General features: G+C 43.1%; 1 long non-coding RNA gene and 1 pseudogene across 1 annotated transcript; both read left to right on the top strand.

Annotated features, from left to right (window-relative positions):
* Positions 1 to 424: 424 nt before the first annotated feature.
* LOC148048540 (uncharacterized) lies at positions 425 to 26,894 on the top strand (annotated as a pseudogene).
* LOC148048541 (uncharacterized) lies at positions 19,654 to 22,830 on the top strand. Its single transcript, XR_015695474.1, has 2 exons — positions 19,654 to 19,751; positions 20,889 to 22,830. It is a non-coding gene; the product is annotated as an uncharacterized LOC148048541 (long non-coding RNA).

The raw sequence follows: 26,894 nt of genomic DNA, 5'->3' as shown, positions 1-26,894 counted from the left end.
CCCAGACACCAAGGGGCGAGGGCGGCGCGCCAGTAAGGAGCGAGGGGCGGAGTCACAAAGCGGGCACCGCCAATGCGATGGCGTAGAAGCTGCCGCATGCAAATATGAACAGCCCTGAAGAGAAAGTTTTCTTCGCAATCGGAGAAACCTACGGGAGCGACAGGGAAGGAGGGGAAGAGGCCCCGCCCACAGTTGCGCAATCAGAGGAGCGACGGGAGAAACTCTGCGGTTACGGGACGGAAGTGCCCGGATGCAGGTAGGGCGCGGGGAGTGCTGGGAGTCGCCAGGCTGAGAGGCTCTGCGGACAGGAGAGTTCTGGGAGGGGGGCCCGTGGGAGGCGGAGGCGGAGGCCTCGGGTCTCCCCTGCTGGGAAGGGGACGCAGCCGTCACCCGCCCCTCTCTCTGCCCTGCAGGACGACGGAGGAGACCGGCGGGGGAACGAAGGAAGCGCCGTCCTAGAGGAGGAGGAGGAGAAGAGCCGACCCCGCGGAGCAGCCCTGCCCGGTCCCGGCGCGGCTTCCTCGGGAGACGGCGGGGAAAGGCCTGAAGGCTCCGAGGCTGCAGGAGAGATGAGCAAAAAGGGAGCCCGGGAAAAGCAGCTTCCTGGAGAGAGATTCTGGGAGGAAGAAACGGGAGGAGATCCCGAGACGGTCCTGGAGGGCGGAGGGTCCTTCGGAAGACCCCGGAATCCCCAAAGGGTCCAGGAGGAAGGAAAGGAATATCAACACCGGGAACGTGAGAAGTCCTTCAAGAAAAACGGCCATCTTCAAAGGCATCTAAGGGTCCTTTCACGAGAGAAACCATTTAAATGCCTGGAATGTGGAAAGAGCTTCAATAAGAGGAGCGACTTTGATAGACATGAAAGAATCCACTCAGGGGAAAAGAAATATAAATGCACAGAATGTGAACAATCCTTCAAAAAAACCAGAGATCTTCAAAAGCATGTAAGCATCCACATAGAGCAACAGAAATATCAGTGTTCAGAATGTGAAAAATCCTTCAAAAGAAAAGAGCATCTTCAAAGGCATCTAAGAATCCACTCAGGAGAGAAACCGAATAAATGCCTGGAGTGTGGAAAGAGATTCCGTGAAAGAAGATATCTTTATAAACATCAAAGGATCCACTGGAGAGAGAAACCGAATAAATGCCTGGAGGGAGAAAAGAAATATCAATGCCTGGAGTGTGAAAAATCCTTCAAAAGAAAAGATGCTCTTACAACCCACCTAAATGTCCACTCAGGAGAAAAGAAATACGAATGCACGGAATGTGAAAAATCCTTCAAAAGAAATGCCAATCTTCAAAGGCATCTAATGATCCACTCAGGAGACAAACCTCACAAATGCCTGGAGTGTGGAAAGAGCTTCAGTCAGAGGGGCAGCCTTTATAGACATCAAAGAGTCCATTTACAAGAAGAGTATGAATGCGGGGAATGTGAAAAATCCTTCAAAACAATTCAAACCCTTGAAAAACATCAAAGAACCCACAAGCCGAATATATGCCTGGTGTGTGGAAAGAGCTTCACTACAAGGGGAAGTCTAGATATCCATCAAAGAATCCACAGAGGAGAAAAACCTCATAAATGCCTAGTGTGTGGAAAGAGCTTTACTGTGAGTAGACATCTCCATCGACATCAAATGATTCACACGGGAGAGAAACCACATAAATGTCTGCAGTGTGGAAGGAGCTTCAATGTAAGGAGCAGTCTTAATATACATCAAAGAATTCACACAGGTGAAAAACCACATAAATGTCTGGAGTGTGGAAAGAGCTTCAGTCAAAGGAGCAGTCTTAATAACCATCAAAGAATCCACACAGGTGAAAAACCATATAAATGTCTGCAGTGTGGAAAGAGCTTTAGTGAAAAGGGCAGTCTTAATAAACATCAAAAAATTCACACAGGTGAAAAACCTCATAAATGTCTGCAGTGTGGAATGAGCTTCATTGTAAGGAACAGTCTTACTATCCATCAAAGAACACACTCAGGAGAAAAACCCTACAGATGCCTGGAGTGTGGAATGAGCTTTATTAGGTGTAGTAACCTCCGTCAACACCAAAGAATTCACACAGGTGAAAAACCACATAAATGTCTGGATTGTGGAAAGAGCTTCAGTGAAAGGAACAGTCTTAATAAACATCAAAGAATTCACACAGGTGAAAAACCACATAAATGTCTGGAGTGTGGAAAGAGCTTCAGTGAAAGGAGCAGTCTTAATAAACATCAAAGAACTCACACAGGTGAAAAACCACATAAATGTCTGGAGTGTGGAAAGAGCTTCAGTGAAAGGAGCAGTCTTAATAACCATAAAAGAATTCACACAGGGGAAAAACCACATAAATGTCTGGAGTGTGGAAAGAGCTTCAGTGAAAGGAGCAGTCTTAATAACCATAAAAGAATTCACACAGGTGAAAAACCACATATATGTCTGGAGTGTGGAAAGAGCTTTACTTTGATTGGAAACCTCCGTCGACATCAAACAATCCACTCAGGAAGGAAACCATATAAATGCCAGGAGTGTGGAAAGAGCTATACTGAGCGTAGAGGCCTCTATCGACACCAAATAATTCACCTGGGAGAAAAATGATAAGCATGCCTCAGTGTGAGAAGATCTTTGGTTACAGAGTGTATATTAGGAATTGAATTATGTATTCAATTTGTCCAATTCTGAATAGACACGCTACGAATTTGTCCCAAGTGCACAAACTCTCTGTGTCCTTACAAAAAATCAGAATCATCATGTCCATGATAATTATAATTCCAATAAGAGGGTTGAGTAAAGAAGACATTAAGAAAAGTAAATAGTTTGCCAAATGAGGGAGTTTCCCAGGCTGATTAATAAAGGACTTTTTCAATTGTACATGCGAGATGTTTCAACTGGCTGAAATTGTACCTTTTCACAACAGACTTAGGTGATTCATGATGCCATTTCTCATGTGAACCTTCTCTTTTTAATGCAATGCTTAAAAGTTTCAATGCTTGTGCTTAATATTTATGGGATGTTACTGTCCATGTCTCTGATGTAACTGTAGCTGAGCAGGATGATTTCTTCCATGCGTTAAAAAAAGTCGGATTTAAATTTTAAATATGTTTTGTATATTTTTTTATAAAATCTATTTTTATCCAGTCTGATTTGTTACATAGAATCAACTGTTCTTTTGTACTTTTTCTACTCTGTGGAGTATAAATGAAACCAGATTCTGTGTCCTGGATTCCCTGTTTTCATTAATGGAAATCTCATAATACTCTAATAAATTACCTTTAAATGGACATCTCACTTGGTGCCTAATTGAAGCAAGTGTGCTTTGCCATGAATCTAGGGCTAATTTGGCCTTCATTGCTATCGGTGTGAAGGAGCTTCTCCCTGTCATTATTTGATATAATCTATATGAGTTTCTGTGAGAGTGAGCTTGCATTGGGAATACAAGCATTCTCACAATCCGATGGACCACTTCACGAATTCTAATTCCTAGGCTGCTTTGGTAATGAGACACGCACACACTGCAGACTGGGTGAAAAATGGTGGTTTCTGGCTAAACCAGAACACTTTTTATTAGGAAAGTTCAAAGAAAGCTAGTCAGCAGTTTAATACAAAGGATCTCACAGTATGTTACAAATCACTTCTTGATTATACATTCCGGCAGAGAGGCAGGGAGGAGGGACAAAAGGTACTCTTTGATAAGGGGAAATGAGGAGGTATGGAATTGTAAAACACATCCTGATAAGGAGAGCAGGAAGGAGGAACAAACGGTCTTAGAATTGTAAATCATACAGAGAGCTACATTAGGCATATGGAGATGACTGATTTGTTACACGAGGCGGCAAAAGGATGCAAGGCTAATTCTGTGTGTTTATATCTCAGATAATAGAGGCCTCTCATCTCTGTGTGTATCTGTGTATTGCTATTCACATAGACACCCGAAATGAATTCGGCTTCCTTATCTAAAAGCTTTCCCAGGACTGTTCTTCCCATATGGCTTTTTGGCAAATGTTCACTGGGATCCTTCTGATCCAGATAGAATTGATCCAGATATTCTATCCTATCCTATTGATCCCAGCTAATTTCACCCAGCCAATTATGGGGTAATTTCCCACATCTCCTCCTTTTTTATTTTTTAAATGGAAGCAATTGCCATGGGTTGTTTCTTTCTCACAAATCCCCCTTCCATTGGGTATCCAGGGATTATTAATTCTGATGTGTTGACACTTATTAATAATGCATGATGCTTCTGGATAGTTGCGTCCGCAATACTCTGCATAGTGGATCTCAATAATGGTATTATGCATGGCAGCATAGTTAATCCCAAAAATATCATCCCAATAAAAAATAAACCTTGCTTCCAATTGTTAAAAATACCTCCAAGCCAACCGTCAGTGTCCAATATGCCTTTCCAAGTTTGTACAGGAACATGTGCAGTTTGTATCATAGTTCGAGTTATTTTTTCTATCACAATTCCAGAATCATCAATTTGTATACAACAATTACTAAGATTAAATTTACCATACACTCCGCCTTCGGCAGCGAGCAAATAGTCTAAGGCTAAACGATTTTGCATAATATAAGTTCTTGACAATACACTTTCTTTTGCAAGCTTAGTTAATACCAATGCAGTTTCATTTGTAATTATTTCTAATACAGCTTGTAATCTAATAATGCGATTTATCATATATATCGGCGTTCTATATCCCCATGATCCGTCTTGTGCCCACGTCGCGGGATCATAGTATGCAATAATTCTCTCAGGGGGCCACTCATCATCCTTCCAGTTACCTATTTTTATCCCTTTAGAAAGATCTATTGTACGTTTACGTCTTTCAAGAGTATCATATACAGGGACTCCCAGTTTTTGTTTTTTCTCTATAGGCATTAGGAAGAATGAGGGCTGAATCGCTCCTAAGATACATGAGCCGTACCAACCCGTGGGTAACATATTATAGGCAAAATTACCACATATCCAATATAACCCATCAGGTGGATTCCACACAATAGTATCATTTTCAGGGTCTGAAAGTCCTCGTAACTTAGTTACTTTTAGCAATGAGTTTTCAGGTTTGGTCATATTAGTTTGTGAAACCCAAGTGTTATTTTCCCACTCATTAGAACATTTTAAAAATCCCATAGGTTTATTTCTTTTAGTCTGATTATTTTTATTTCTGGTATAACATATGTGACCTATTATATGAGAGGTAACTTGCCAGGTTTCATTGAAGTTGTTATTAAAGGTGAAGTTCCCTTTCCATTGTGCTATTTCAGTATAGTTTGCTTCTTGTACATGCCATGGCCAGCGATCTCCCATAGTGGTTCCTCCACATACAAAACAATTTTTTTAACATAAGTTCTGTAGCAACTTCTTGAGCCAAATTAATAAACATATTTTTTGCTTTTGGAGGTGTAGGTAGATCGTTAAGTTTAGCAATCTCCTGCTCATAACTCCAAAAAAACTTTACAGGTTGATTTGTCAATTTTGTTGCTTCAGTCTTTACAATGATGTATCCATAAGGATCCTTTCCTGCTTTATCTATACCAATACCATAATGATAGTATCGGGTGCCTAAAGTACCTGCTACCTGTGCAGTAAGGCAGAGTGGTGTGCAGTGATGGGATTGACAATCAGTAGTGACTGGAGTAATAGAAAGATCGAAATGGTTAGGTCCATAGCCACTTGTATACCAATATACACTCGGTTGGGTATAGCCTCCATGTGCTGAAAGTGTTGAGCGAGTGAATAAATATCTGTGGTTTTGGATGTATGATTGTTCCCACGACTGTCCTCCACAGGTTACCCCCGCGGATCCTGTTCCTTGCCCTATAGCAATTGCTAAACATGTATCAAAACAAACAGTAATGGGTGCCATTCCCTTTGAAACATTATGGGCTATGTACCCTGATAATCTTTGTGCTGTAAGAAATTGATGTTTTAAACTAGATCCTCCTTTATAGCCATAAACATAGATGCTACTTGTTATAGGTCCTACCGCTTTTGGTTCATAACATTGTATCCCATTTGGTGTATAGCATTGATTGTATTGTGTATTGTTATGTGTGCATGGTGGTATTAGAGTTCCATTGCATTCAGGTTTCATAGTATAATATATTAAGGTCATGGAAATTGTTTTGCCTTGTTTGGTTTTTTGTAAACAGGCTGTGCAAATGTCCTCTTTTATCTCTCTTTTTGTTAGGTGGCGAGAGCTGTCTCCTCCTATCTCTTGTTGATAACTCAATAGTGTTAAGAACCACTCACTAACTGGGGGAAATTTTATACTTGCTCTTGAGGTTACTTCTGTTTTTATTATTTTATTAGGTAACCCTTTTTGGTATTGTGTGCATTGATACCAACCTATAGAATTCTCTGTGATTTTTATTCTAATATGTGTGATAAACAGCCGTTCTCTTTCGGGTGTGAAATACCTCTCACATTTTGGATTGCCTTTTTGAATTTTGCAGGCAAAAATTGCCATGTAATTAAACACGCTGCAGCTGGATTTTTCAAATAACAAGTTAAGGTAACTTGTGTATTGGCTTCTCCGTATGTATTGTGAGGGTAGATGCATATCCCTTGAGAATTGCAGTTTTCCCCATTGGAGTATGGAATGATCGCTCTTTTTGAGTGGTTGTGTGTGAAAGGAATTTCTTGAATATCCTCCACTATTCCCTTCTTATTTTTGCGTTCATATTCACATGCCCCCCATACAATTAAAAGCATAATTCCCATTCCCAACATCATCAGCAGAAGGTGCAACAGAAAATGCTTACAAGACATCGGAAGAGCCAAAAGATCCCAAAATCCCATTTCCTGTCCAGGCGAAGGTCCTCTGAAAAATGGGCATCGGGGCTGGCGTACTCTGGGAACATATGACCGGCCAACGACCTGTTCCGGACGGATTTTCATCTTGAGTACTAGATATCAAAAGAGGGGTCAAGAGATCTTTGGTGATAATCGTTAGAAAAAGGATTGTCAATAGTTTGTTGTACTGTTGGTGTGATACGGAGTTCAGTGTGAGAAGGATTGGTATAGGAAAAATATTCCTCAAGATACTGTTCAATTATCACAATGTCACACGGAATTTTGCAGTGAGTGCAAAGTTCACAGGAATAACAGTGGGAGCAGCAGCAATTCTAGTCGTCTGTTGTTTGAAACAAAAGGGATAGGCTTGCTTCGGGATCCTTTTTATCATCTGTCTTCACTGATTTCTCATGAAACGGTCGTATGCATCTTCCAGGAACCCACAGCACTCTGTCCGGGAGTTGTACAGCAGCGTATCCACGTCCCCAGGTAACGAGCTCCACTGGGCCCTTCCACTGAGGGTCTGGTAATTGTCTGTAATAAACAAGAGGGTGGGGAGAAACTACGCTACTCTGAAAATGTCTTTCCCCAGCTGTGGAAGCTATGGGTGAGCCTGTAAGATTCAAAAAATTCTGTGTGTATAAGGCTTTGCTTAAACGGTTTTGGATTTCAGGCAGCCCTATCTTAAAGGGGCCTTGCTGTTTATCAAGCATCATTTTTAGTGTTAAATTTGCTCTTTCCACAATTCCTTGTCCTTGGGAATTGTATGGGATGCCAAATTTATGAACAATTTTCCATTGATCACAAAAGGTAGCGAATGCAGCGCTACTGTATGCGGGTCCATTATCTGTTTTAATCTCCAGGGGGCTTCCTAAGACTGAAAAAGAGCGCATACAATGGTTGATCACTTGTTTGGTTGTTTCCCCCCGCTGTGGGCTTGCAACATCTTCACTAAGGCTTTTGCATTTTGATGAAAATACTCATGGCTTTCCCATGGAGTTGCAAATCCAACAAAACTTTCCCTAGCGGCTTTGTCTGCATAATCATTTCCCTCTGTTAGCATACCAGGAAGTGACTGGTGACTCCTAATATGAGCCACAAAATATTGAAATTTTCTATCCATAATTAATTGCTGTAACTGTAAAAACATATCTAACAATTGCTTATCTAGGGCTGGTGAAAGATAGGCATCAAACAAATTGTTAATCACTTGGTAAACATACAATGAATCCACAATTAAATTAAATGTTTGGTCTTTTAATTTCTCAAATGCTAATATGGATGCAGCCAACTCAGAACGCTGAGCTGAACTCTGAGGGTGCGTGTGGTAAGTTATCCACTGTCCTGAGATTTGATACACACATGCACCTCTATTCTTAGTTCCGTCAGCAAAAACTGTAACTGCATTTTTAATTGGCAGTTTACTTTGTAAGGAAGTCAATTGTAAATGTTGTAGATTCAGTAACAAAAACCTATGATCTGTGGGATAGTGGTATTTAATTGTCCCTAAATAGTCACTTAAGGCCAATTGAAGTGCGTCTGATATTTGAAAATATTTTTCCCACCAAGGTTCCCAGTACAGTTCGAGCTCTCTCTCTTAGCTTTATAATTATCTGGGATAACAATAGAGGTTTTGTTGAAACTGTTCTCCCCGGGCTGTTTGCTAAGTGTATCCATTCAATCACTAGCACTTTTTTCTGTTGTGTTTGCAACAAACACCCTGTGGGCAAGTTTTTGGTATTGAAAATAGCAGCTGAGATAGGAACGTGTGAAACCATCCTGTCTACCCATTTCTTTGCTAAGGCTGCCTCAATCACCTGAATACACTCTTTTTCTTTGTCCCCTATGGTTAGTATAGCAGCAGGCTCTTTTCCTCCTGCCAGCAATGCAAATAAGGGTTGTAATTGACTCGTAGTTAATCCCATGTAGGGACGTGCCCAGTTAATTGAACCCAAATATTGTTGTAACTGCACCAAACTACATTTATCCATCTCAGGTAGTTTTGGAATTACTGGTGAGGCATGAGATGTCATGATTCTATGTCCCAAATATAAATATGGTGGCATAGTTTGAATTTTTTCTGAAGCAATTTTAAATCCTTTATCATTAAAATCTTGTATGATCTCTTTTATACAAAGCGTTGGGCTATTTAGCATTCCCTGGGGTAAAACTTTCCACTGATACCTTACTGTTGGCTCACTATAATTTAGTACAGGAATTGTAAATGCAAATAATACTCTGTCCTTTTTATGTAAAGGTATTGAGAAGAAGGCATCTTTTAAATCAATAACTGTTAAAGCATAATTTTGAGGAATTATGTTAGGATTTGGTAATCCGCATTGCAAGGGTCCATTTCATTTATTCTTAATACAAAACATTCATTACCATCAGTTCAAAAAGCTATACGTAAGCCAATGAGCTCTATTTTCTTACTGTCTCTCTCCCTCTAGGTCTGAAAGCAGTTACACACACGTCTTCTTTCTCCCCCCCCCTTCTCCTGTTTCCTTCCAAGGAATGACTCAGGGGGAAAGGGGGGGGTGGAACTCACGCACACAATCACTTTAAGTTAGCTCAGGGCTGAACAATTCTACAAACGGCTATCCTGCTCTTTAAAACATGCTTTCTCTCAACAAATTTGGAAATGATAACACAAAGGCATACACACATCCCATTAAACAATCTTTGCAACTTACTGTTTCTTTATATGAAAGAAATCAAAGTACGTGCATACCAACTTTTACCATTTAACATACTAACACTGCAATCAAACTGCTTGTGTAAATTAACTTCACATACAAAATCCTTTGTCATGCATTCTTCAAACAGCGAGGAATTTCAGAGAGCAGTTTAAATCCTAACTACTCTTCTCACCCTCACAGCTTCAAGCCAAAACCCATTTACAAACTTCAAACATCAATTTAATTCAATTCTCCTCTTTCTCTTTACCTCTTATTCACTTTCTTTTTTCTCTCTACCTTTCTCTCACTCTTTCTTTACCTTACTCCAAAGTTAGGGTTGCCCCAAACTGAGACAACAAATCTCTCCCCCACAAATTAACATGCAATTTTAAAATAACCGGTCGGATACGTGCCTTAATTACTGAACCTGGGATAGACACTTAAGAATTGTTTTAACAGACATTACATCAAAGTAATCAAGTCCAATTACCTAGGTCTTCCCATTCAGTCAGGCTTTACCTCATTACTTACTAAATTTCTTACTTTTCTTTTAAAAGACAACTATTACAGCTGCAACAATTTTCATCTGATGGTGGCCAGAAAGTCAGCAAATTTGTTACAAAATTGAACACTTTAAAATCCCTGTCTTTTGGATTGAAAAAATCTTATCTACAATTACCTTGAGGGTGCACAAAACTTAGGCACACATTCATGCATGCACAAAAACATTTTTTCTGCATTCCAATTCAGATCTGACACGGGCTTTTGTAATTAGAGCTGCAAAGAGTGCAGGTTTCTGAGAAATGAAACATCTATGAAAAAGTTTCAAGTGCTCAGGCAGAAAAGTGTGCTTAAAGCAATCAGAAGAGAAATTAGATGAGTCAGTAAGCAAGAACTCCTTGAGACATGAAATTAGATGAGGAAAGACTAGGAGAGACATCGTAAGAGGGACATCGTGGGGGGTAATGGAAGAAAGGTAGCCGGGATCACCGGAAGAAATAGGAAGAGCCAGGCAGATTCACTTGCCAAGAGATTGAAATAAGAAGGAAGATAAAAGACAGCCTTTTGTGTGGGGCTAGCCGAATGCCCCAAAATTAATCTCCCGATTGTGAAACAGACAGAAGCGTAACGTTGAGAAGCTTCAAAGGCATACATACAAGGGAAAAGAAAGCCTTGGATTCAGAGTGAGAGTGTGAATTTAGCAAAGAGGTTTTCAAATATAGCAGGGGGGTGTCTGGTCCCCCCATCACGGCTTGTTCATGAGTTTTTAAACATTCCGTGATGATCTGCCAAGTGGAAAGTATTTTTGCTGCTGAGTACCATTCATTTGGCAATAAAACATCCAACTTTACATCGTCCCCACTTCTCCTTTTTTGCATTCCTGCAGTGAGGGGACCGAGTGAGTACTCAGTACTTCTTAAAACTGGATAAATATTAGATTTTTCTGCCTGAGGAACTTGTTGTTTGATCTCTGTTTCCTTAATTTCCTCTGCAATTTCTGTTGTTACTTTTTCATATTTTGGAGGGATATCAGATTTTTCTGGGGTGTTGGATTTTTCTTCTTGAGGAGTTTGCTTTAAAATCTCCTCTTTGCTTTCCCTTTTCTCTCCCCCTATAGCCTTTGTTGTTATTTCCTCATACTTGGGAGGGGCAGTGGGGTTTAAAGATGCTAATTCATCTGCCTGCTTTTTGGAAAGCGTGAATGTGTCTCCGTTATCCTTTAATATAATTTTGTGAGCTCCAACTATTTGTCTAATTTCCTTAAGGTGAGCGATCTGCTCTTTTTTAAGGCGAACCACCTGTTCTTTAGATAAATCTGTCCCCATACTTACGGATTGGCCTGGGTAAGAGATGGGGGTGTTGGGCACGCGATGAGTCCGTCCGACCTGTCCGGGCCTCCCTGCGTCGCACCTCTCGACTGATTCCTGGCGTTGTGAAATGGATCACGTCGGAGGTCACCACTTGTGAGAGTGAGCTTGCATTGGGAATACAAGCATTCTCACAATCCGATGGACCACTTCACGAATTCTAATTCCTAGGCTGCTTTGGTAATGAGACACGCACACACTGCAGACTGGGTGAAAAATGGTGGTTTCTGGCTAAACCAGAACACTTTTTATTAGGAAAGTTCAAAGAAAGCTAGTCAGCAGTTTAATACAAAGGATCTCACAGTATGTTACAAATCACTTCTTGATTATACATTCCGGCAGAGAGGCAGGGAGGAGGGACAAAAGGTACTCTTTGATAAGGGGAAATGAGGAGGTATGGAATTGTAAAACACATCCTGATAAGGAGAGCAGGAAGGAGGAACAAACGGTCTTAGAATTGTAAATCATACAGAGAGCTACATTAGGCATATGGAGATGACTGATTTGTTACACGAGGCGGCAAAAGGATGCAAGGCTAATTCTGTGTGTTTATATCTCAGATAATAGAGGCCTCTCATCTCTGTGTGTATCTGTGTATTGCTATTCACATAGACACCCGAAATGAATTCGGCTTCCTTATCTAAAAGCTTTCCCAGGACTGTTCTTCCCATATGGCTTTTTGGCAAATGTTCACTGGGATCCTTCTGATCCAGATAGAATTGATCCAGATATTCTATCCTATCCTATTGATCCCAGCTAATTTCACCCAGCCAATTATGGGGTAATTTCCCACAAGTTTCCAAATGTCCGTATCATGTAAGACCATCCCCAGACATCTGAAACTCTTTGTCAGTTGGATTCCCTAAATGGTCCCCTTAGATCTCCCACTAGGTGGAGTCATTAGGTGTTTTCCAGTTGTCAGGATCCTTAAAGTTTCTATGCTTCCTGTTAGTCAGCTGCTTGCAGCCCCACTGGATCCCTAAAGGTATTGGGCCTGCTTTCCTGTCCTCCTGTGGTCCCATGGCCTCTTCATGGACAGTACTCCAGGGCTTCCACTCTATAGGGAAGCTGAGGGCCAAAGCAGCCGCTCTCTTTGAACATCCTCCTCTATTGGGATTCTGGAGATCATATTTGGAAGGACTTATGATCCACACCCCTGCCTTAATGGAACTTCCCTTCCACATGCAGGGAAGTAGGCAGTGGGGTACCCCAAGGTTCTCCCAGGGGCCCAATACTCTTTCCTTAGGAATTAGAGTTAACTAGGTAAATGGGGAAGGAACAGAACGGAACTGGAAGGGATCTGGGTGGTCATATATTGTCAAAGCCAATTGATCGGCAAACACAAGGTGTGAAACCAGAATATACTTTTATTTTGGTACCAAGATAGAAGGACCCAGGCTTTGAAAGCCTCCAAATCCCACACACCCCTTGCCCTCCCACTAATAATGCCTATAATATTTATTGTTTACCTAAGTTAAAGCCCCCCCCCCAAGCTTTTACAATTGTTATGCTAAATAGCTAAATCTCAGGCCACCTGTTGCCTACCCCAGGTCACAGGTATCTTTCAAAGCTTCTAGTTTCATATTCTAGCTCTGTAGTTTTTGGAGTTTCATTGTAAGAGAGCTAATGCATTCAACATCCTGGCTAAGAGGTTTCTCACAGGTAAGTTGTTTCCTTCTGTGGAAGCCCAAAGATTCAGAAAACAATTGCAAGAGAGTCCAAGAGTCCAGAATGAGAAGTGAGGAAGGCCAAGGTAAGCAGCACCCAGGAAGGTGGACTAAATTATGATTACGCTCAGGTATCTTGAAGAATATTCCACAAAAGGAAAATAAGGCAAGGAGAGAAACTACACGGAAGTTCCTGAACTACAAAAAACATGATTATTCTGGAATCACTTTTATCTTCCCTTAATGGTTTGTCCCGTCACCCCCTCCCACAATGGAGACGCCCCACAACAACAAAAAATGTTTTAACATTTGCAAACTGCCAGGAGTCTCCAGGAAAATTAAATAGTATTTATTATAATACAGGGAAGGATTGGGTCTACTCGCATATACAGAATCCACCACCTGTATGCAATCATGATACAATTCAGTATCCACCTGGGACAAGAGTATAGCTGGATTAAGGTATTGCATACCTCTTATTGTATGGCTGGGGAGTCAAGCAGGATACTCCAAGAGCTGAGGTGGCGCAGTGGTTAAATGCAGCACTGCAGGCTGCTTCAGCTGACTGCAGTTCTGCAGTTCGGCTGCTCAAATCTCACCGGCTCAGGGTTGACTCAGCCTTCCATCCTTCTGAGGTGGGTAAAATGAGGACCCGGATTGTTGTTGGGGGCAATATGCTGACTTTGTAAACCGCTTAGAGAGGGCTGGAAGCCCTATGAAGCGGTATATAAGTCTAACTGCTATTGCTATTGCTACTTGGCTTAGGGGCCCCAGTCATCCAAAATGCTCCCTTCACTTCCATAATCTCCTGAACCCCGTGTGGGACTTTGAGTGTTAGATGTTGTCCCAGTGTTAACTTTCGGGCTTCCTCAACTAGCAGGGCAGTTGCTGCCACCGCTGTCAGACACCCTGGCCCTCCCAATGCCACCCCATCTATTTGCTTACTAAAATATGCCCCAGGTCTTTGCCATGAGCCTAGTTTCTGGGTGAGAACTCCTGCAGCAATGCCTTCCCACTCATGTGCAAAGGGGGTAAAAGGTCTAGTGGGGTCCGGAAGCCCCAGTGCTCTCAGACGTTCACTCTTTATTTGTGTGAATGCGTGTTGGCATTCTCCCGTCCATCCTTTTAGCCTTAAACACCTGGCTTTTCCCCAGGTGCTGGGAGATCAGACAATGAGAAGTTGGATGGATTGATGCCAGTCTTTGGTGGTTTGTATTTTCAATGTTTTATGTTTTAATGGGTTGTCTAGTTTTTAAAACTGCTTTTCGTGAGCTTCACAGAGTTGACTGAAAGAGGGGCAATAATAAGAATGTTTTTAAATGAATTAGACTCATTAGGGACCTCTTCGATCTCCCACTAGGTGCAGAGAGCAGGGGTTCCCCAATTGTCAGGATAGTTAAAAGTCCCCCTTTACTATGCTTTCATCAGCTAAATCGGCATCCGCCTTCCTTCAACCAACTAGATGGCCCCAGCACAAGCCTCTGGATGTGAGGCTGGGGGGGCTCCCTTTGATTTTTGGGGTCTGGTTTTCTCTGCCCCGCATTCACCTTTCCCCCCAATCTGGGTCCCTCCCTAGGCAAGGTGGGAAGCGAGGTCTGGGAGGGCACCCAGGCAAACGAGAGCTGGAGGGGCCACAGATTTGACTTCATTTTAATGTTCTTGTTGTTTTACACTAAAAACCTGAAGTAATCTGATGCTGGAGCCCAGTGAGTTTCTCCAGGTGTTTTTAGACGTATGAAGGAAGTTCCCTTGTCAGCTGACAGAATAAAAACAAACAAGCTGGAAGGGACCTTAGAGGTCTTCTAGTCCAACCCTCTGCTCAAGCTGGAGATCATATCCCAAGGGTGCTTTTTCAAGAGGCAATTGGATTTTGTTTGCTTTTCCTTGAAGATGTTTCACTTCTCATCCAAGAAAGTTCTTCAGTTAATAGAATGGAATAGAATGAATAAATAGAACAGAACAGAATAGAATTCTTTATTGGCCAAGTGTGATTGGACACACAAGGAATTTTGTCTTTGGTGCAAATGCTCTCAGTGTACATAAAGTAAAATATAATGCATTCATCAAGATACAACACTCAGTGATAGTTGTAAGTTACTAATAAATCATAGTAGGAGACAAACAGAACAATATCAATTGTAAAGATACAAGCAACATAGTTGGAGTCATGTGGGAAGAGAGAAAGGAAAGCCCCACTCATTAATGTAGCTCTGGATGAGCTTCCCATCGCATTCCCTTTCCTTTGCCATGCTCTTTTGTGTTTGGTTCCATCATCCCAGATTATCTCCCTCCAGTATTTTATTTATTTATTTATTTATTTATTTATTTATTTATTTATTTATTTATTTATTTATTTATTTATTTATTTATTTATTTATTTATTTATTTATTTATTTATTTATTTATAAAATGTATATGCCACCCAATCTTGAAGGACTCCGAGCGGCTTACAAAAAAGAGGGGGGGGGGAAAGACACATAACGAACACATAACGAAAGAAAATGGTTTAAAATAGCAACATCTCATACATACATTCTAATCGGGGCTGGACCTCAACAGTGAGGTCAACAGCCCCAGGCCTGCCGGAACAGCCAAGTTTTTACAGCTTTCCTGAAAGTCATGAGAGGGGGTATGGTCTGGATCTCTGGGGGTAGCTGATTCCAAAGAGTCGGAACAGCCACAGAGAAGGCGACACTGTCTGGCTGACGGCATCTGAAGGAGGCCCAATCTGTGGGATCTTACTGGCCGCTGGGAGGTATGTGGCAGTAGGCGGTCTCAAAGGTACTCTGGCCCATTTCTGCTTAGGTGAGACACCTTTTTGTGAATCCCAAAGTAATTCAGCGATCCAGGAGAGAAAGAAAAAATCCTGTCCCCTTGGAGAATTTCGGCCAAAAGAAAATACTGCATAGCTTAATCATCCTCTTTTACCCAAGTTCCAAATGTTGAGGGATCCAGCAGTTAAAGAGGCCCAGAAAGAAACCAAATTTGGATCCTATCAACATTGCATGATTTCCTGTTTCCTTTTTCCAACAATGAGGGATTGATTTCTATGTGAAAATTCACTATGAGAAACCATTGGCAGCAGATTCTCCTCCTCAGGTCCTCTTTAACTGGAGACGGTCTCCTTTTGTGCAAGAATTCCGAATTCTTATATCCAGGAAGAATAATTGTCCTGCATCAAATAGAAACCATGTAGTTGCTGTTTAAAAACACACTTGAGTGAATCACATATGGAGAGTTTATTTATTTGGATCCTGACTTTATTATTTCTGCAAATAAGGAGGAGGAGAAGAGATGCAAGAAAAGAAAGGAGCCAATTTGGAGCTCAGGGTTCGACTGAGAGGTCCTTGGAGCTCTCTGAGCCCCTCCCCCTTCCAGCCACAGTGACCCCTCCCTCCTCTCTTCCCCCAACAACAACCCTGTGAGGTGGGCTGGACCGAAAGAGTGTTCCTTGCTTTCTCCCCTGGACTGGTGCCTCCATCACTGGACCCCACTGGCTCCACTTTATAGGCGGCTATAAGGCCTCCGCCCCAGAACAGCCCCTGAGCTCCCCCGGCCACAAGAGGGGGGAAATGGGGGGGAAAGAAGGACCCCAAAGATCAAAGGGAACCCTGCTCCCACGCCTCTACTGGGAACCATAGCAACCATCCACACCGCGGAGGCGTCATCTTGCTGGATGAAAGGTGGACGCCGATTGGTCAGTTTGGAGAGGCCGTCGATTGGCTGGAGGACTGGCTTCGAGGGGAGGGGCTGCCGCCGTCGGGAGCTCAATAAAGCTCCTGCCAGGACTCTGGTTCGTATATCTTAATTAAGATCTATAGATATCTCCCCTTTCTGGCAGAAAGGGGCAGGGAGAAGGTCAGTCGTTAGGATCTCTTTGTAATTCATAGCTTTTTTTTTGCTGTGAATGGAGAAGAGGTTCAACATTAGCTGAGCCTTTACTCCGGCCAGTTTTCCGCGCTGCTTTTTTTTTGCAGCCTAGGCAGATTGCCTCCCCCCCCAGGACAAAGCTAAGCTATTTAAAAGCCAATCCGGGCGGGGAACATTCCCGAGGAACTTTCTTTATTACTATCTAAAATACCAGCTTCAATTTCGCAAAAGGCTCCCTTTCTTTTTTAACTGCGTCACAAGATGGCGATCTCGTAGCTTTTGTGTTTGATCTGACGCAGCTAGCTGACTCTACCCTCCTGAAGGCTTCTCCGTACTAATTGCTAAAAGATTATCTGAGGGTAGCACAGACTTTGATTTTTGGCTCGCTGGATTGCTTGTCTTTTAATTTTATTCTGGAATGGCTCCCAAACCTAAACAGAAGCGCCTTCTTAATAAGCCGCTACCCTTGTCTCCTACACCCTCCACGGGAGAATTGCTAACACAAGAATTCCTTCTCAAAACGCTTAATGATTTCAGACAGGAGATTAATCAACTGATTTCGGATTTATCTGATCAATTTGATGCCAAAATTGCTCAGGCAAAGCAGGATATGATCGGAGTAATGACAGTCATGACAGATTATATTGCTGAAACGGAGGACAAATTGGAACTTTTGGAAGAAACTAACCTTAATTTGATATCAAAAATTCAATCGTTAGAACAGGAAATTGAATCTGCACAAAAAGAACTTGTCAAATTAAATTATAACAAGACTGCCTTTGCCATACGTGTTAGAGGATTGCGTGAAAACCAACAGGAGAATTTGAAACAGACATTCTTTGAGGCTTTCAGCCGCTTGGTGGGAAGTCCGGGACTCAACTTTGATTGGCAGATTCAAAGAATTTACCGCCAGAATTCCTGGGTAGCAAAACAGCGACAGCTTCCGAGGGACATAATAATATACTTTACTACAAGGGAATCTAGAAATGAGATAACACAGAGGCTCTACGGAAAGAGGTTGAGAATTGACGGGGACGACTTGGTTGTTTTTAAGGAGATACCATTTCAAATGTTAAGAACAAGGAGACAGTATGCTTTCTTAACCGAAGAACTCAGAAACTCTCAGATTTCATATAGATGGGAAGTCCCAGCTGGTATTACAGTTACATTTGGCAACCAAAAACACCGCATTAACTCTGTCTGTGAAGCCCGAAAATTTTACTACGAGACCCTGAAGGCGGGACTTCCTGATTCATCCGGATCTGGGGAGAGACAGGGAGAAGGAGAAGACAAACAGTGAGACACGTGGCTACAAGGTGGAGCGTGTTGCTTTTCTCTTCCGGAAGGGCAGAAGACTAAAGAATAAAGACTAAGCGATGTTTTTAAAGCTTTATGATTTCCGTCTGGGATAAAATGGAAAAGTGGCATATTGATGATGAGACATGGAGACTGAAAGAAGCGTTGATGATTGGGGACATATATTGTACAGAAATTTTGTCTGAACTCTAACTTTAATTGCGCATGAACTATTCTTTCAGGCGAAGAGAGCGGATATTGTGATCTTTTTGAGTTGCGGTTTGGGACAAACGGAGTTGGGAGGTGCGTGGGAGAGGGAAGGGCAGCGAAAGTTTAATTAGATTACATGGGGCTAGAACGTAAGCTGATGTTTGTTTGAGTTGCTATATCAATATAAGGTTAAGAAAGTTTGGTCGGAGAATCTTCAGGAAAGTGGAGTAAATATAGGAGGAGCAATGAATGTGGATAAAATATATATGTGGATATGGATAAAGGCAGGGTGGAAGGTAAAAAATTTATATGTGGAGGTGGGTAAGGATAGAAAGGGAGGTGTTGGAAATGAAAAATGAAAGAAGTATTTGAGTTAATGGTGTTATAGAAAGGTTTGGATACTTGGATAAAAAAGAGATAAATTAAAGGTTTGAATAGATAGACAAAGCAAGGAGATTTTTAGTTGGGGAATTCTAATTGATCAACTTACCTGGCTCTAATACAGTTTGAAACCCTGCAAGTAGCAAAATAATCGAAATTTGGAATGAGTCACATTGATTAAGATTTATAGATAATGGGAAGCTGTGGTAACGTAGTGGGTTTATGACCCTTTTTGTTTCTTTCTCTTTTTTTTTGTGTGTGAGTGTGGGTGTTTTTTTTTTTATTTTTTATTTTTTTTTTTTTATTATTATTTTTCCCTTTTTCTTTTTGGCTTTACTTTTATCTTACTTTCTTTTAAATTTTAAAGTTAGCTGGCCTTATTATACTTAAATGCTTGTTAAAGAATTATGCCGGGCATGGGACCTGCGAAGCCGTAAGGGGGTTAGGGAGGGGGGATTATAGGGGGGAGGGGGGAGGGTGGAATTACAGTTTCAATCCTTAGAACAATAAGAATTCACTTGTGTACTGTCGTTTTTTTTTTCTTTTTCTTTTTTTTCTTTTTCTACACCAAAGTGGGGAGAAGAGGGAAAGAGAAGGGAGAAGTAAAGAGGGAGTGAGAGGGAATGTAAGGAGGGTAAATGGAGGGAGGGGGAGATGTCTGAGGGGGAAGGGAAGTAGAAGAGGGGAATGTTGGAGGGGTGAAAGGAAAGTTGGAGGGGGAGAAGAGAGGGTGTATGGGGGAATGAAGTGTTATGTTGGGGGTTTTTTTTTTTTTTTTCTTTTTTCTTTGCACAGTATATAAGTGATTGTATAAAATGAAAATGAAAATGAAATAAAAATATTTAGACATTGATTGGCTGGAGGACTTTTTGGGGCGGACCCTCCAAAGGAACTGGCGCAACTTCTGGAGAAAAAAAAGGGCGTGAAGCCTCCACTTCTGGAAACGAAACGGGCAACGAAGGAGCTGCCTAATCGGCGACATAGGAGCCCGGATGATGCAGGTTTGGCGCAGGGGATGCTGGGAGTCGCAGTCCAGGAGGGTCTTTCTCAGAGAAGGGGGGGGGGCTGGGAACCCGAGACCTAGCTGGGCGGCCAGGAAGGGAGGCCGGACGCTGGTAGGGAGGCCGTGTCCGCCTCCAGCATGCCCGGAAGAAACGTGAGAGGCGGAGGCTTCGCCCTGGGCCTCCCTACGGGGAAGGGGAGGAGCCGTGACCCGCCTCTCCTTTTCCCCTGCAGGAGGACAGAGGAGCCCGGCGGGGGAAGGCCGGGAGGCTCCGAGGCTGCAGGAGGGATGAGCCCAGGGGGACCCCGGGAAAGGCGAAGGGAGGAGGAAAAGGGAGGAGACCCCGAGACGGTCCTGGAGGGCGGAGGGTCCTTCGGAAGACCCCGGAATCCCCAAAGGATCCAGGAGGGAGGAAGGAAATATCAGTGCCCGGAATGTGGAAAATCCTTCAAAAATGGCGATAAACAGGAGACCCATCTCAGAAGCCACTCAGGAGAAAAGAGATATCAATGCGGGGAATGTGAAAAATCCTTCAAAAGGATGTCTTCCAGCAGAAACTGCTACAAGGGACTCTGCTATGTCCCATAGATCCCTATCGAACACTGCCGTTTGGTTTGGGGGGAGGCCTGGGTACATTCCTCACTTTAGAACCCTTTTCCTGCCTATCTTGTACTTTGAATTTCCTTCTTGGAAATTAACGTGGGGAGGGAATGAATTGGGGGCCATCTGTTACGTCTCAGCATTAGACATAAGACATAAGGCAGCAACAACAACTGAAAACAACTTATCACTTTCTCAGTGGGCACTTCTAAGGCCAACAAACCTTTGCCAGATACTAGCCATATTCTCAGCATATAGGAGGAGAAGTACATTGGGGATTGTACAAATTGAGGCAGGTGTATGTAGGAGATGGTCCCGTGCAGGTGCTCCCTAAAGAAGGTGGAGGTCAAAATACAACCCTGGGAGGCTTTTCTGAAAAGGATGGTTAGCACATTTCATCCAATTGCTGAATGAGAAACACTCTTTGTACTGTATTTTCCAAGTTCCTCATAATGATTTCTCTCTAAAATGGAATCAAATGTCGATTTACCTTATGGATTCTGGAGTGGAAAATCTTTTTGATCTCCTATTGCAGCCCCTTTGAGCAGCCGATCTCCAAGGGGAGCATCTGCTGAGAGGCTCTCGCCATGTCAAAACCACTTTGAAACTTCTCTGAGAGGATCCTGGTTTCTCTTTCATGGTTGCGGGACACAAATCCAAAAACTATTTCCAAGGTGGCTTATCATCTTGGAGTCCTGATAGTGAAATGCTTGGGATGCAACACCACCATATGGAAAGATAGAGAGAGCTTTGAACATCAGCTCACAGATGTCCTATATCACCCTCCCTCCCATATCATGGGGTTGTTGTTGGGGGAAGAGATGAAGAAGAGAGCTCCAAAGACCCCTCAGTCCAACCCTGAGCTACAAATATTTTCCTTTCTTTTATTGCATATCTTCTCCACCTTAGTTGCAGAAATAATAAAGCAGGATCCAAATGGATAAACAAACTCACTCTATGTGACTCGCAACTGTGTTTTTAAATAGCAACTAAATGGCCTCTGTTTGATGCAGGAAAATTCTTATTCATGGATATAGGAATTCAGAATTCATGCACAAAAGAAGATCGTCTCCAATTAAAAAGGACCTAAGGAGGAGAATCTCCTGCCAATGGTTCCTGCTAGTGAATTTCCTTTCATTCCAACACATTATTGTGGGAAAAAGGAAGCAGGAAATCATGGAATTTTGATTAGGATCCAAGTTGGATTCTTTCTGGGTCTCTTTTTATCTGCTGAATCCTTCAACATTTGGAACTTGGCCAAAAGAGATCATGTGCCTTGGGGTTTCTGAATAATTAAGCTATGCAGTATTTTCTTTTGGCCGAAATTGTTCAAGGGAGACAGGATTCCCCTCCCCTTCCTATTACTTTGGGATTCACAAAAAGGGTTCTCACCTAAGCAGAAAGACTGAAATGAGCTCACCTGGGATGATGGAACAAAATATAAAACAGGATGAAAACACAAAGGGAATGCAATGGGAAGTTCATCCAGAGCTACGTTAATGAGTGGAGCTTCCCTTGACAGAGGCAGTCTACCTCCCAACAATCTGCCTTATGTGCAAAAAGATGAGGAATGAGCAGCTATAGTAATTGGTTTGGTCACCTACCAGACATTTGCCTGACAATGGTGTGTGTAGAAAAGGTGGAGCAGGTGAGCTTTGGTAGCCACTTGTCAACTCCTTGGGAATTCTGATGGCTTTATGACCTCATCCATACATGTTAAATTGTCAGTTATCAGAGTGAAGATGCCCTCCAAGAGGTAATTTGGTGTCCGAAGGGGTCCTGGGCTCTGGGAAATCTTCCTTCTATTTATAGCCAATTTATCAGAGTTGTATTGCAAGAGCAGAAATCCCCATTTGGCCACTAATTAGAGGGAAGCAGGAAAAAAATGAGAACACCCAGTTCTTTTTCCTGTTACTTTTAATTATTGATCATTTTAAATCAAGTCTTAATCCCCAAACTCAGGCACCAAGTTTAGTATAGAACTTGATCACCTGAATTTGAGAGACTTTGAGGGAAGCAAAGGGGCTTCTTTGTCCACCTGAAAATACAGACCATCAAATAATCCAGAAAAAGCAAAGCAAAAGCATTTATTAAGGATGGGGTGTCAAATGGTACATACATTCAGTGTCAGTAAAGAAAGGATGAAAGGATAAAATACACTGATTGCTCGAGAAGTTTAAACAACAAAAGATATGGATTCTAAATAACATTCCACAAGGGACAAATGTATGGGCCACATTAGTCTTTCCCAGCTGGGTTGGTGTGTTTCTTGAAAGCTGCAGATGTATTCAAAGACACTCAGAATACTCTGTTGTGCAGTTCCTGAAAAGGCAGGTTCTCACATACAGAATAAAGAGTCTTAGTCAAGAAGAAAAGACACATCAAAAGTTGCCATTGGGTCATGATTGGTGAAATCAAATCAGGATGATAGCTGGCATATAGACTGTAGAATGATAGAGAAAAAAGGAAATGATATGGGGGGAAAATGGACTTGTGGAAATAACACCCTCAAGAAAACATAAACTGGATTTGAAAGAGACACCTATAACAATAGAAAAAGAAAGGAAGGGAAGAAGGAAGGAAAGGAGGGGAAGAAGGAAGTAGAGAATGGAGGGACAAAGGAAAGGAAAGAAGTGGAGCGTGGGAGAGAGAGAGAAGGAGAGATAGTAGGAGAGGAAGAAGAAATGTGGAGGAGAGCTAGGGGAAGAAGAAAGAAGTGAGAGGTGGGTGGGAGGGAGAGAAACAGGAGAGGAGGGAGGAAGAGAGAAAAAGAGAAGGAGAGAGGGTAGGAAGGAGAAGACAGGGTAGGAGTAGGAGAAGTAAGGGAAGGAAGAAGGGGAAGGAGAGGAGGAAGGAAGTAGAGAAGGAAGGGAGGGAGAAAAGAAAAGAAAGAGAAAATAAGGTGGGGTCATAGCAGGTGTGAAGGATGGTAACCAATACATTCCAAATTATACCTTATATCCTTTTAAATGGAATAATAATGTAAGAATGGCAAAGAAAAAGAATAACTATATGAATGTATACCTATAACTGCATGTAAGAGAATAGATGACAGTAACAATATAAAACACGATATAGGTAAATAATACTTGATCACAAGTAGCTAAGTATATATAAATAAAGAAATGTATATAAAAATGGATGAGTAACGAGATTATGATTATTAGAAATGTATAGAAAGGAAAACACTAACTGCAAAGAAACCGATTCGGAACTGCTGTATGATATACAATGGAACTTATTGTTCCTATGTTGTTTTTAAGTTATGTGGTTATTTTTGTTAATGTGTTTATGTGTTCTGTTGATGTGATTATATGTATAAAATAAAAATTCAAAAAAAAAAACCCTTGCCATTGGGGAGATGGGGAACATGTAAGGTTAAAGACTTATGGAGGGGCTCCATCAGGATCGCCTCCCATCCGAGGAGGAGCTCCAGAGCAAGAGAGCAGCAGGACCAGGAGCCCCTCCAACCTTTGGACGCATCAACCAGGAAACCCCCCCCCCCCAAGGCGGTGGGGGACCTCCAGCCCCAAGCCCTTCTTCCTGGGGAGGGAGTGAAGCTGTGGGGACTACAAGGGGTTTCCTGGAGGCCAGGAGAGGTTGAGGGTCCATATATTGAGGGGTGTCCAGGAGGGGATCCCCCCCTGCAGATTTGCAAAGCAGTCTTTGGGGGGGAGGAAGCGGGAAAGGGGGGCAAGAGGAGCCCCCCTTGCCTAGGGGGGACCCGAGATGCGGGGAAAGTCAGAGTCCCAGAAGGGTCCCCCCAACCCCCGTCTGCGTGAATGCGGGCAGGGGGAGTGAAGACGGGACACCAAAGATCAAATTGAGCCACCCGCCCCTGCCGCCAGCCTCACTCCACGCGAGACTAGGGAGTCCGCACTGCGCAGGCGCTCTCTGGCTGACTGAAAATGGAGGGGGCTGATTGGCCAATCTGGAGTCGGCGGCGATTGGCTGGAGGGCTCCTTGGGCGGTCCTTCTAAATGAAGGGTGCCCCCTGCCCATCCTGTTAGGGGGAGACATTCCGATGCGCAGGTGCCCTCTGGCTCTTTGAAGGAAATAGGACGCCGATTGGCCCTTCTGGGGAGGGCGGTGATTGGCAGGAGGACGGCTTGGGGCGGTCCTTTCAGAGGAACAGGAGGAGCTTCGGCTTTCCTACCTGGAAGAGCGTAAAGACAGGGAAGCCTCCACTTCCGGAAACTAAACGGAGAACCGGGAAGCTGCCTGAATCGGCGACAAAAGAGCCCGGATAAAGCAGGTTTGGCGCAGGGGATGCTGGGAGTCGCAGTCCGGGAAGGGGGGGTCTCTCCGGAGTGGGGAGGCCCTGAAGGGATTGAAGGAGGCGGGGGAAGACCTTCCCTGCAAGGAAAGGGACGCCGCCGTGACCCGCCTCTCTCTCTTACCTGCAGAAGGACCGAGGAGCCCGGCGGGGGAAGGAAGGAAGCGCCGTCCGAGAGGAGGAGAACGTGCCCCGCGGAGCAGCCCTGCCCGGTGCTGGCGCGCCTTCCTCGGGAGACGGCGGGGAAAGGTCGGGAGGCTCCGGGGCTGCAGGAGGGATGAGCCCAGGGGGACCCCGAGAAAGGCGGCTGCCTGGAGACGGATGCGAAGAGAAGGAAATGGGCGGAGACTCCAAAACAGTCTTGGAGGACGGAAGATCCTTCCGAAAACGCCGGAAAACCCAAAGGATCCAGGAGTGTGGAAAGAAATATCAGTGCTCCGAATGTGACAAATCGTTCAAGGCAAATAACCAACTTCAAACGCATCTAAGAATCCATTCAGGAGAGAAACCTCATAAGTGCCTGGAGTGTGGAAAGAGCTTCAGTCAGAGGGGCACCCTTTATACACATCAAAGAATCCACACAGGAGAAAAACCTCATAAATGCCTGGAGTGTGGAAAGAACTTCAATAAGAGGGGCAACCTTTATATACATCAAAGGATCCACTCAGGAGAGAAATGTCATAAATGCCTGGAGTGTGGAAAGAACTTCAGTAAGAGGGGCACCCTTTATATACATCAAAGGATCCACTCAGGAGAAAAAACACATAAATGCCTGGAGTGTGGAAAGAGCTTCAGTCAGAGGGGCCACCTTTATTCCCATCAAAGGATCCACACAGGAGAAAAACCTCATAAATGCCTGGAATGTGGAAAGAGCTTCAGTCAGAGAGGCCACCTTTATACACATCAAAGGAGCCACACAGGAGAGAAACCTCATAAATGCCTGGAGTGTGGAAAGAACTTCAGTCAGAGAGGCCACCTTTATTCACATCAAAGGATCCACACAGGAGTGAAACCTCATAAATGCCTGGAGTGTGGAAAGAGCTTCAGTCAGAGGGGCCACCTTTATTCACATCAAAGGATGCACACAGGAGAAAAACCTCATAAATGCCTGGAGTGTGGAAAGAGCTTCAGTGAGCGGAGCAGCCTTTATAAACATCAAAGGATCCACACAGGAGAAAAACCTCATAAATGCCTGGAGTGTGGAAAGAACTTCAGTCGAAGGGGCCACCTTTATACACATCAAAGGATCCACACTGGAGCAAAATCTCATAAATGCATGGAGTGTGGAAAGGGCTTCAATCAGAGGAGCAGCCTTTATAGACATCAAAGGATCCACACAGGAGAAAAACCACATAAATGCCTGGAGTGTGGAAAGAGCTTCAGTGAGCGGAGCAGCCTTTATAAACATCAAAGGATCCACACAGGAGAAAAACCTCCTAAATGCCTGGAGTGTGGAAAGAACTTCAGTGAGCGGAGCAGCCTTAATAGACATCAAAAGATTCACTTAGGAGAAAAACCTCACAAATGCATGGAGTGTGGAAAGGGCTTTAGTCAGAGGAGCAGCCTTTATAGACATCAAAGGATACACACAGGAGAAAAACCACATAAATGCCTGGAGTGTGGAAAGAGCTTCAGTGAGTGGAGCAGCCTTTATAAACATCAAAGGATCCACAAAGGAGAAAAAGCTCCTAAATGCCTGGAGTGTGGATAGAGCTTCAGTCAGAGGAGTAACCTTTATAGACATCAAAGGATCCATTGGGGAAAATAAACAAATATATGCCTGGAGGGAAGAGCGTCCTTCCGAAGACTTGGCAATACCCAAAGGATCTTGGAGGAAGGAAGGAAATATCAATGCCACAAATGTGAAAAATCCTTCAAAAATAACTGACATCTTCAGAAGCATCTAAAGGTCCATTCAGGAGAAAAACCTCATAAGTGCCTGGAGTGGGGAATGAGCTTCAGTCATAGGAGCAACCTTTATAAACATCAAAGGATTCACTCAGGAGAAAAACCCTACAAATACCTGGAGCGTGGAAAAACTTCACTAGTGATCCACACCTCCGTCAACATCAAATAATTGACACAGAAAAACCACATAAATGCCTCAAATGTGGAAAGTGTTTCAGTCAGAGAGTACATGTGTATGAACATCAAAGAATCCACTCAGGAGACAAACCACATAAATGTGTGTGCAACAAGCTTCAGTCAGAGATGAAACCTTTGCATACATCAAAAAATCCACTCAGGATGTGCGGAGAGAAGTCT

Source organism: Thamnophis sirtalis, unplaced genomic scaffold (assembly GCF_051295495.1).
Source record: "Thamnophis sirtalis isolate CommonGarterSnake01/CBP01778 unplaced genomic scaffold, rThaSir2_p1.2 scaffold_2, whole genome shotgun sequence".
Taxonomy (NCBI): domain Eukaryota; kingdom Metazoa; phylum Chordata; class Lepidosauria; order Squamata; family Natricidae; genus Thamnophis; species Thamnophis sirtalis.
Note: the sequence above shows the minus strand (reverse complement) of the source record. Positions and strands in the feature narration are given on the sequence as shown.